We start from the raw sequence: 10939 nt of genomic DNA, 5'->3' as shown, positions 1-10939 counted from the left end.
AGAGAGCTTGGTGCTGTCTATGTGTGTGAATGAGAGAGAGCGTGATGCTGTCTGTGTGTCACTTGCTTGTACTGTGTCTCTAAGAGTGTGTGTGTTTATACAGAGGGCTTGTTATAGGCTGTCTGGACTCTGTATCACTGGAGGTTTTCGGTTTTGTTCACCCGTTTGTTTTTCCTTTGGTAAACTACTCTTTACGGGAAGTGCCATGGGATTTTTAATGATCACAGAGAGTCAGGCCCTCGGTTTAACATCTCATCTGAAAGATGGCGCTCACTAACAGAATAGTGTCCCCTTCACTATACTGGGCCATTAGGACTCACACACACCATGGATTGGGCGCCCCCTGCTGGCCTCACTAACTCTACTTATAAACAGCAACCTAGTTTTCCCATGTGACAGGTACTGACCAGTCTCTGGCTGTAGGATGATATGGCTGTGGCCTTCACAATGGCTGCATCCAGGTACTATTGAGTGAGAGTGTGAGAGAGATAGTGTGTTTGAATCAGTGTTTTTGTGTGTCTGTGTGTATGTCTGTGTATATGAGAGAGTGCGTAAGTATGTGTATGAGTGCAGGAGTGGACTGGGACAGCACTTTCAACCTGGTAAAGTTATTGGGGTGGGGGGGGGGGGTATGGTGGGGTGGGTTGGTGTTGAAGCGTGATGTTTATGAAAAGCAGGGTGGGGGGATGAGAGTGTCTGTGTTTGTGTGCATATGTGTTTGTGTGTGTGTGTTTGAATGAGTTAGCGTTTGTGTGTCTTTTTCTGTATGTGAGTAAGGGTATGTGTGTGGCTGTCAGTGTGTGTGAGTGAGCTTTTGTGTGTGTGTGTGTGTGTGTGTGTGTGTGTGTGTTTGAGTGAGTGTGTGTGTGTCTGTTTGAGTGAGTGTGTGTGTGTGCATATGTGTTTGTGTGTGTTTGTGTGTAAATGAGTTAGCATTTATGTATTTTTGTGCGTGTGTGTGTGTCTTTATGTGTATGTGAGTAAGGGTATGTGTGTGGCTGTCATGTGTGTGAGTGAGTTTTTTATGTGTGTGAGTGTGTGTGTGTTCGAATGAGTGAGCGTGTGTGTGTAAATGAGTTAACGTTTGTGTATTTTTGTGTGTGTGTGTGTGTTAATGTGTATGTGAGTAAGGGTATGTGTGTGGCTGTCAGTGTGTGTGAGTGAGCTTTTATGTGTGTGTGTACGAGTTTGTGTGTGGGCTTGAGTGTGTGTGTGTGTGAATGAGTTAGCGTGTGTGTATCTTGTGTGTGTGTGTTTAAGTGTATTTGAGTAAGGGTATCTGTGTGGCTGTGAGTGTTTTTGTGTGAGCTTTTCCGTGTGTGTGTGCGCGTGTTTGAGTCTGAAAGTAAGATGTGTGTCTGTCAGTGTGTGTGGTCGAGTGTTTGTGTTTGTGAGTTAGTGTTTATGTGTGTCTGTTTGAGTGAGTGTTTATGTGTATATGTATTTGTGTGTGTACGAGTATGTAAATGAGGGTATGTGAGTGTCTGTCAGTGTGTGTGTGTGTGTAAGAGGGAGTGAGTATTTGTAAGCGTTTATGTGTATGTGTGTGTATTTGTATCTGTGAATGAGGGTATATTTGTGTCTGTCAGTGTGAGTGCAGTTGTGTATGTGTCAGTGTGTGTGTGTGTGTGTGTGTGAGCATTTATGTGTATGTATTTGCATCTGTGAGTGTAAGAATGTGTGTGTCTGTCAGTATGTGTTTGTATCTGTCAGTGTGTGCGTGTCTGTGAGTGTGTGTATGTCTATCAGTGTGTGTGTCTGCAAAAGAGCCTATAATCAAAACCTACACCACGACACAAATAAACAAGCACCCGCACAGCGAAAGATGTTCATGCAACAGATCCCACCACATGACCGTTTACCCATAATGCCCTCCTGCTGTCGTATAAATGCCCCGGCTGAGCCAAAACCAATCTCGGTAAGAGTAGCAGAGCAGACGAACACAACAGCTGCACCGGTGCCGTCGGCCATCTGTGAACACACACACACACACACACACACAAAAACGCAATCAAAAAACACACAGCACAGTGTATCGCTCAGTTAGGAGTGTTTTCCTTCACACACATCATAACGCAAACACACAGATGACGTCCGCTCAGGAACAGGTGGCTCGCTCAGCATTCATGACGCTCACTTGAAGCTTAAAGGGGTTTGAACCCGTGACCGAGCGGTTAGTAACGCAGATCAGTAATTCTTCATTTTGGTTCAGGACTCTGCTTTGACATTGGCAGCAACCTATGGGCTGGGCGACATGGCACAAATGCAAACTCGATCATTGTTTTCCATATTGAAAAATAACAAAACATTTCGAGATACACTCACTGGCCACTTTATTAGGTACACCTGTCCAACTGCTCGCTAACGCGAATTTCTAGTCAGCCAATCCCATGGCAGCAACTCAATGCATTTAGGCATATAGACATGGTCAAGACGATCTGCTGCAGTTCAAACCGAGCATCAGAATGGGGAAGAAAGGGGATTTAAGAGACCGTGGCATGGTTGCTAGTATTTCAGAAACTGCTGATCTACTGGGATTTTCACGCACATCTATCTCTAGGGTTTGCAGAGAATGTAAATAAGAAGTGAGCTGGAGTTCTGTGGGCGCAAATGGCTTGTTGATGTCAAAGGAGAATGGCTAGACTGGTAGAAAGGCAACAGTGACTCAAATAAGCACTCCGTACAGGTCTGCAGAAGAGCATCTCTGAACACACAACACATCCAAACATGAGGCAGATGGGCTACAGCAGCAGAAGACCACACCGGGTGCCACACCTGTCAGTTAAGAACAGGAAACTGAGGCTACAATTCACACATGCTCAGCAAATTGGACATTAGAAAAATGGAGAAACGTTGCCTGCTCTGATGAGTCTCCATTTCTGCTGCGACATTCAGATGGTCGGGTCAGAATTTGGCGTTAACAACATGAAAGCATGGATCCATGCTGCCTTGTATCAATAGTTCAGGTGATGGTGGTGTACTGGTGTGGGGGATATTTTCTTGGCACACTTTGGGCCGTTTAATACCAACTGAGCATCGTGTCAACGCAACCGCCTACCCTGAGTATTGTTGCTGTCCATCTCTTAATAACCACAGTGTACCCATCTTCTGATGGCTACTTTCAGCAGGATAATGCACCATGTCATAAAGCGTGAATCATCTCAAACTGGTTTCTTGAACATGACAATGAGTTCACTGTACTCAAATGGCCTCCACAGTCAGCAGATCTCAATCCAATAGAGCCCTTTTGGGATGTGGTGGAACAGGAGATTCGCATCATGGATGTGCAGCCGACAAATCTGCAGCAACTGTGTGATGCTGTCATGTCAATATGGAGCAAAACCTCTGAGGAATATTTCCAGTAGCTTGTTGAATCTGTGCCATGAAGTTTTTTTTTTTTTTTAATATAACTTTTTATAGACTTTATATAAATGTCTATATAGATTTTATACATTTTATATTGGCTTTAATTTTCCCGAGTCAGACTAGAATTGTTTCTGAAATAAAATAAATTAAACTTTTTAGTTTTTACTTTTTATGTATGAGTTTTTATGTGTGTGTTTTATATTTTATATTAAATTTTAAGTAAAATTTGTCTTAATTTTAACTTTCATTAAACGTTACGCACATATATTTTGGCAGTTTTATATATAATTTGAAGAACAGGTTTTAGTGTTTTCGCACCAATCTGCATAAAAAAATGTGCCTTTTAAAGTACAATAATTACAAAATACATCACTTTTTTACATTTTATATATATATTATGTGTGTGTTAATATTTTTTATTAAAGTAAGTTGGGCACGTGGTGGCGCAGTGGGTAGCACGTTCGCCTCATAGCAAGAAGGTTGTTGGCTCCAGCTTCGGCGTTTCTGTGTGGAGTTTGCATGTTCTCCCCGTGTTGGTGTGGGTTTCCTCCGGATGCTCTGGTTTCCCCCACAAGTACAAAGACATGTGCTATAGGCGAACTGGGTTGGCTTAATTCTCTGTAGTGTATGTGAATGAGTGTACATGGGTGTTTCCCAGTGATGGAAGGGCATCCGCTGCATAAAACATGTGCTGGATAAGTTGGCGGTTCATTCTGCTGTGGCCACCCCGGATTAATAAAGGAACTAAGCCGAAAAAGAAAATGAATTAATGAATAAAAGTTTGAGTAAGTTTTTACATATATTCATAACAGTTTTATATTTAATTTGAAGTAACAAGTTTTATTTTTTTATTTTTTTTTGCACCAAAAAATACATTTAACAGTTCATTTTTTTAAATGTTATGTATAGTTTTTCATGTGCTTTTTCATTTTATATTAAATTTCAAGTAAACATGGTTTTAATTTTAGGTTTTAGTAAACTAAATTTTTTTTTGGCATATATTTTAACAATTTAAAGCAGGGGTCACCAATCTCGGTCCTGGAGGGCCGGTTTCCCTGCTGGGTTTAGATCCAACTTGCCTCAACACACCTGCCTGGATGTTTCAAGTATACCAAGTAAGGCCTTGATTAGCTTGTTTAGGTGTGTTTGATTAGGGTTGGAGCTAAAATCTGCAGGACACCGGCCCTCCAGGAACAAGTTTGGTGACCACTGATTTAAAGTAATGGGATTTAGTTTTTTGCACCAAAAAATGCCTTTAAAATTAGTAAAACTATTGTTTTTAAAGATAGCTTTTTATGTTGATAAGCTTTATTTTTAAATAGAATTATATAGTAAAATTTTATTAAAAGCATTAGCAACCCTGCTCAATTTAAACTGCAGCTTTTCCTCTGTGTTGATGAAACTGTGTGTTTTATTTCCAGTCTTCTCCTGACGTTTAGATTGAATGTTATTGTCCTGCTGACAGTCAGTGTTTTTATAAGAACACTATTTAAGCTTTAATCTGACATTAATGAGAAGGAAATGAGATTGCGCAGATGATAAAAAATAGCTTCATATGTCACTTAATAACAACACAGCAATTTATGCTGCATTTCCTCTGACTCAAAGTAGAATATCAAAATCAAAATGTCAAGATTATAATTGTGGCGTTTACTTTCTGTCTAGAGTGAAAAACAGCTAATGCTTACAGTCACTGAACACATCAAAGGGTTTTACCATCTTAGATACACAGAACAGTTTTACTTTAATATTCTGTAAATTACTAATCAGTTCCATCTGTAATACATGCAAAATGTGCTAAATTGTCACTCAATATTGTCCCAATAAAAAAAATAATAAAAAAAATTTTAGATATTTTTGCACAACACCATTTTAAACAAAATAAATGTCAAAATTTGTATATGTTTTGGCAGATTTTACACAACATTATGGGGGATTGAAACATACAGGCTCTTTAAAATGTGCCAAACTTTCAAAGTGCCAGTTTAAATCCATGTAAACTACAAGAAAGATTTTGTGAAAACCAAGATGCACAACAGATGTATGTTAATATAAAACAGGATCTAGTTTGACCTGGTCAGATTAGATGAGTTGAGATTTTGTTGCTGAGATATCAAGAAGATGCAGATTAGAGCAGAGGCCATCTAACCAATCAGAGCAGAGCAAAGGCCATCTGACCAACAAGAGTAGAGGCTATCTGACTAGTGAGAGTAGAGTATATGGGCCAGCCAACCAATTATATTACAGTAGAGGCCACCTGACCAGTCAGAGCAGAATAGGAGCAGTCAGACCAATCAAAGCAGAGTAGAAGCCATCAGACAAATCAAAGCAGAGTGGAAGCCATCTGACCAATCTGAACAGATTAGGAGCCATTTGACCACTCAGAGCAGAGTAGGAGCCATCTGACCAATCAGAGCAGAGTAAGAGCCATCAGACCAATCAGAGCAGAGTGGGAGCCTTCAGACCAATCAGAACAGATTAGGAACCATCTGACCAATCTGAGGAGGGTGGGAGCCATCAGACCAATCAAAGCAAAGTAGAAGCCATCATATCATTCAGACCAGAGAAAGAGATATCACACCAATCAGAGCAGAGAAGGAGCCATTAGACCAATCAGAACAGTTTTGGAGCCATCTGACCAATCAGAGTAGAGTAGGAGTCATCAGACATATCAGAACAGATTAGGAGCCATCTGACCAATCAGAGCAGAATGGGAGCCATCAGACCAATCAAAACAGAATGGGAGCCATCAGACCAACCAGAGCAGAGATGGAGCCATCAGACCAACCAGAGCAGAGATGGAGCCATCAGACCAATCAGAGCAGAGAAGGAGCCATCAGACCAATCAGAGCAGAGATGGAGCCATCAGACCAATCAGAGCAGAGAAGGAGCCATCAGACCAACCAGAACAGTTTAGGAGCCATCTAACCAATAAGAGTAGAGTATGAGACATCAGACCAATCCGAACAGATTAAGAGCCATCAGACCAATCAGAGCAGAATGGGAGCCATCAGACCAATAAGAGCAGAGTGAAAGCTATTAGACCAATCAGAGCAGAGTGGGAGTCAACTGACCAATCAGAGCAGAGTAGCAGCCATCAGACCAAGCAGAGCAGATTAGAAGCCATTAGACCAATCAGAGCAGAGAAGGAGCAATCAGACCAATCAGAGCAGAGTGGGAGCCATCTGACCAATCAGAGTAGAGTTGGACCCATTTGGACAATCAGGGAAAAACATATTTGGGTCATCTAACCAATCAGAGCAGATTAAAGCCCATCTGACCAATCAGAGCAGAGTAGGAGCCATCAGACCAATTTTTAGAGTCATCTGACCAGAAAAAAAGTCGAGCAGAGGCCATCTGACCAATCAAAGCAGAAGCCATATGATGACAAATCAGAGCAAAGTATAGGGGCCATCTGACCAATGAGAAAAGAGTAAAGACAATATGAAAAATCAGAGCATTGGGGCATTAAACCAATCAGAAAAAAGCTGATGCTCCAATTTATAATATAAGAAATTAAAGTGTTTTTTTGACTTCATATCTGAACCTATTGCGTAATAAGGACATTTTTAGACAAAATTAAATGTATTTCTATATTTAAAAAATTTCAATCAAACCTTTAGAAAAAATTGTAACCCTTAGAATGCAAAACAATAAGAATAAATCCTTTAGAAAAAGCCACTTGTGCAGATAATCCTCTTTAACAATAACTGACAGTGAACTAATGGTGTGCAAGAGAAACAAACGCAATTAATGCAAATATATAATCAATACACACATCAGATTATTAAAAAAATGCACCAAATTAGTAAATGTTATTTACATTTTGGCTCTACAAATCAGCAGAAATTTTATATCTAAAAGGTTAATCCGTCTCTCCAACCTGAAAAGGTCAAAGCGTTGCTCAAAGATTTATTATAATGCAGATGAAACCTACACAGATAATCCGTAAAACAGATTATGACACAGTGCAGGGCGCCACACAGGCCGCTTTTCACTGGCTGCCTACCGGACGACTTGTCGCCGGCCATATGGGATAGAAAAATGCTGGTCTTGGAAACCGCAAACCTGAATTAAAAAGCCAGATGACAACATTTAGCATCATTTGGTCAAATCTGAAAGCCATTCTGGATGAAAGCAGCTTCCACCGTTCCCTGATCTGGAGTGAACACTAATCATGATGACAATGTTGATTATGATTATGATGTCATCAGTGACTACTTAGCTGGAATGGATTATAGAGGCTTGCCAATCCTAATAAAAATGACTAACAAATTATGCATGCGTTATCTAATTTCACTACCTTTTTGGGGGGTGGGATTTCGTCCTTTGTTTTGCACCGGCCATTGTAACCAAAACACTGTCGATTTATTGTACTATGAGCCACTGTGCCTAATGAATGGCACTCAAAGACCGGATCTCAGACACAAAGAGACACACCAGACACCTGCGTGAACTTGCACACAATGAACGCAGCGCTAATTTGTTTAGACAAATGCTTAACTGCCCATTTTACAAACCACAAACACACAAACCATTGTTTCAATGCGGTGCTTTGAGAAACGCACACAGACCGCCGCTGCCGTAACAAAAAATGGTTTTGAATGACATAATAATGATTATTATTAATTATACAAGTTAGTCCCTTTATTCATCAGGGGTAGCCACAGTGGAATGAATTGCCAATTATCCCAGCATATGTTTTACACAGTGGATGCCCTTCCAGCTGCAACCCAGTACTGGGAAACATCCATGCACACTCATACTCTATGTGAAGTTTAATTCTAAACTAATTTCGAGAGGATCTTGTGCTTATGTTATGATTTACACGGCTGGCCCTACGTTAGCTAACGCATGATTCACCAATCAGACGATTCCTAACGTAGTATAAATAACCAAAGCATCTTACCTTAGTCGTCTTCGTCTTGAAGAATCCCCCCTTCCACCCCCCTCCTCCTCTTTTTCCTCTATGGAGCAGCACGACGGCCCAGTGCTAGCACTGTTGCCTCACAGCAAGAATGTCTCTGATTCGGGTCTTTACCCGGACAGTTCACATTTCTGCGCAGAGTTCATGTTCATCCCGTGGGTTTACCCCAGGTTCTCCGGTTTCCTCCCACAGTCCAAAAGATGAGACATGGGTAAATTGACTAAACTAAATCAGCACAATTGACGAATTTCACCAGCAGCATACTCTCACAGCAATCCTTAAGTAGCTGGGGGGAGGGGGGTTCTTAAGATCTACCTGAGCTTAAACTCCCCTCTCGTACTGCAAACAGGAGGGAGCCCCTGGCTTGAGAATCTTATGAGCTCAGGGCTCTCTCCTGGGACAGCATGTGAAGGTCTTGAAGACCAATTTAGTTTATCCAATTCACCTATAGACCTTTTTCTTGGAACGAAAAATTACCCATTATGCTTTGCGTGTATGCGCAAGGAGAATGAACCGAACCGAACTTCCGGTCGGCAGCTAATGCGTGTAAACAGTCACATTTGGACAGCTTTGAAACGATAGTTTTAATCTATTTTACCTGCTTTTATCCTCTTTGAACTAATACTGTTGTCCATCAGCACCATCTCCTGGACTGATCATTTAAAGAAATGCGATCTAATAGGATGGAAAACAGCTGCTGTGTGGCGTTTTCCCCTCGTTGTCAGACGGTATCTTCTGCAGTTTAAATGAAGCCTCGTCATCGCTAAAGTCAACAGTTTCTCTTTCTTTCAAATATATAACCAGCCCAAACAAATGTAATTCACCAAAATGTTTGACACACACACGTAGCCTGTACTGTGCCACTGACACACTGATTTCCCTACTGAAAAAACAGCTTAAACCAGCCTAGGCTGGTTGGCTGGTTTTAGCTGGTCGACCACGCTGGTTTTAGAGGGGTTTTGGCCATTTCCAGGCTGGTTTCCAGCCATTTCCAGCCTGGTATTAGCTGGTCAGGCTGGGAGATGACCAGCTAAAACCAGTTTGACCAGCCTAGCCAGGCTGGGAGCCCAGCCAAAACCAGCTATATCCAGCTTAAACTAGGCTGGTCAAGCTGGTTTTAGCTGGATTTAGCTGGTCATTTTCCAGCCTGACCAGCTAAGACCAGGCTGGAAATAGCTGGAAACCAGCCTGGAAATGGCCAAAACCCCCTCTAAAACCATGCAGGCTGGTCGACCAGCTAAAACCAGCCAACCAGCCTAGGCTGGTTTAAGCTGGATTTTTCAGCAGGGTTAATAACTGTGACAAAGTGAAAATACAGGCGTGTCATTTCGAAATGACAGAAAAACACAAACCGTGGTAAAAAAAACACAATTGGCTCGCGATTAGAATGAACAGCAAATCAGCCAGCAGAGTGTCAATAACAGACTTTTATTGGTCATTTTTGTAAATTGCATGACTTACATATCTGTTAAGTTTCATGCCAGTTCTCTGGTTTGCTCTCTCTCTCTCTCTCTCTCTCTCTCTCTCTCTCTGTGTGTGTGTCTGTGTATGTGTGTTAAAGAGCCGCTGCGCTAACACTATTTCTGACGGCAGACACGTGAACTAGGAGAACTTTTTTCTCGTATTTCTGACGCGCGTGAACCACATGTGACAGATTATAACGGCTTTAACAGACACATTTCTAAGTTGTGTGTCACAAAAACACTCTGTTATCTTTTAAAAACGTCATTGAAACCCATTTTCGGAGCGCAAATTACCAGTTGTACACGCTGTAAACGGAAGTTTTTAGCATTCTACCGGAAGACGCTGGTCGCTATGGCGCCCTCCATGCAGCAGCCATGAAAAAGGTCTATAGCACACGTGATTGGACTGTGGGGGAAACCGGAGGAAACACACAATAACATGGGGAGAACATGCAAACTCCACACAGAAATGCCAACTGACCCAACCGAGGCTCGAACCAGCAACCTTCTTGCTGTAAGGCAACAGTGCTAACCACCCATGGAAACAATTATTGTGAAATATGCAGAATCCAAATTACAATTTGACATTTAAGACATGATGAAGTTCTGAGTGTGTTTCGCATAGGTGCGTGGGCTTGATAAACCACCTGTTGAAAACACACTCTTTCATCTTTCTGTCATTTTAACCGACACTTGGACCAGTTTTGCATATTTGCACCAGACAGTTTCCTACAATCACTCAACATCACTAAAACACTGCATTTACGAAGTGGGCTTCACACAGGTGAGTGGGTTTGACAAACCACCTGTAGAAACACTTTTCTCTCTAAACTCTCTCTTACTCTACCACCTAATTCCCCGAGAACTTACAGTTCCATAATGAGCACTTGTTGTGTGTATTGTCTCTTTTTGCTGAATCGCTGAATGCCTCCTCAATCGTAAGTCGCTTTGGAAAGAAGCGTTTGCTAAATGTGATATAAATGAGATTTAATAGATTCAAAATCACTAGCTAACAAATACTGAATGATAGAGGCTATAATGATATTAAGATATCACATGAAAATTATTTGAGATGACATTTCATGGTGCCCAGAAATTGTCTAAATGTTATTTGTTTTTTTAATTGATTTACTGCACTTGAAATAATATTATCCACTCACAATATAAAGAATTTAAGAGGATA

This window comes from Danio rerio, chromosome 25 (assembly GCF_049306965.1).
Source record: "Danio rerio strain Tuebingen ecotype United States chromosome 25, GRCz12tu, whole genome shotgun sequence".
NCBI classification, from domain to species: Eukaryota; Metazoa; Chordata; class Actinopteri; order Cypriniformes; family Danionidae; genus Danio; species Danio rerio.
This window is presented reverse-complemented; position numbering follows the sequence as displayed.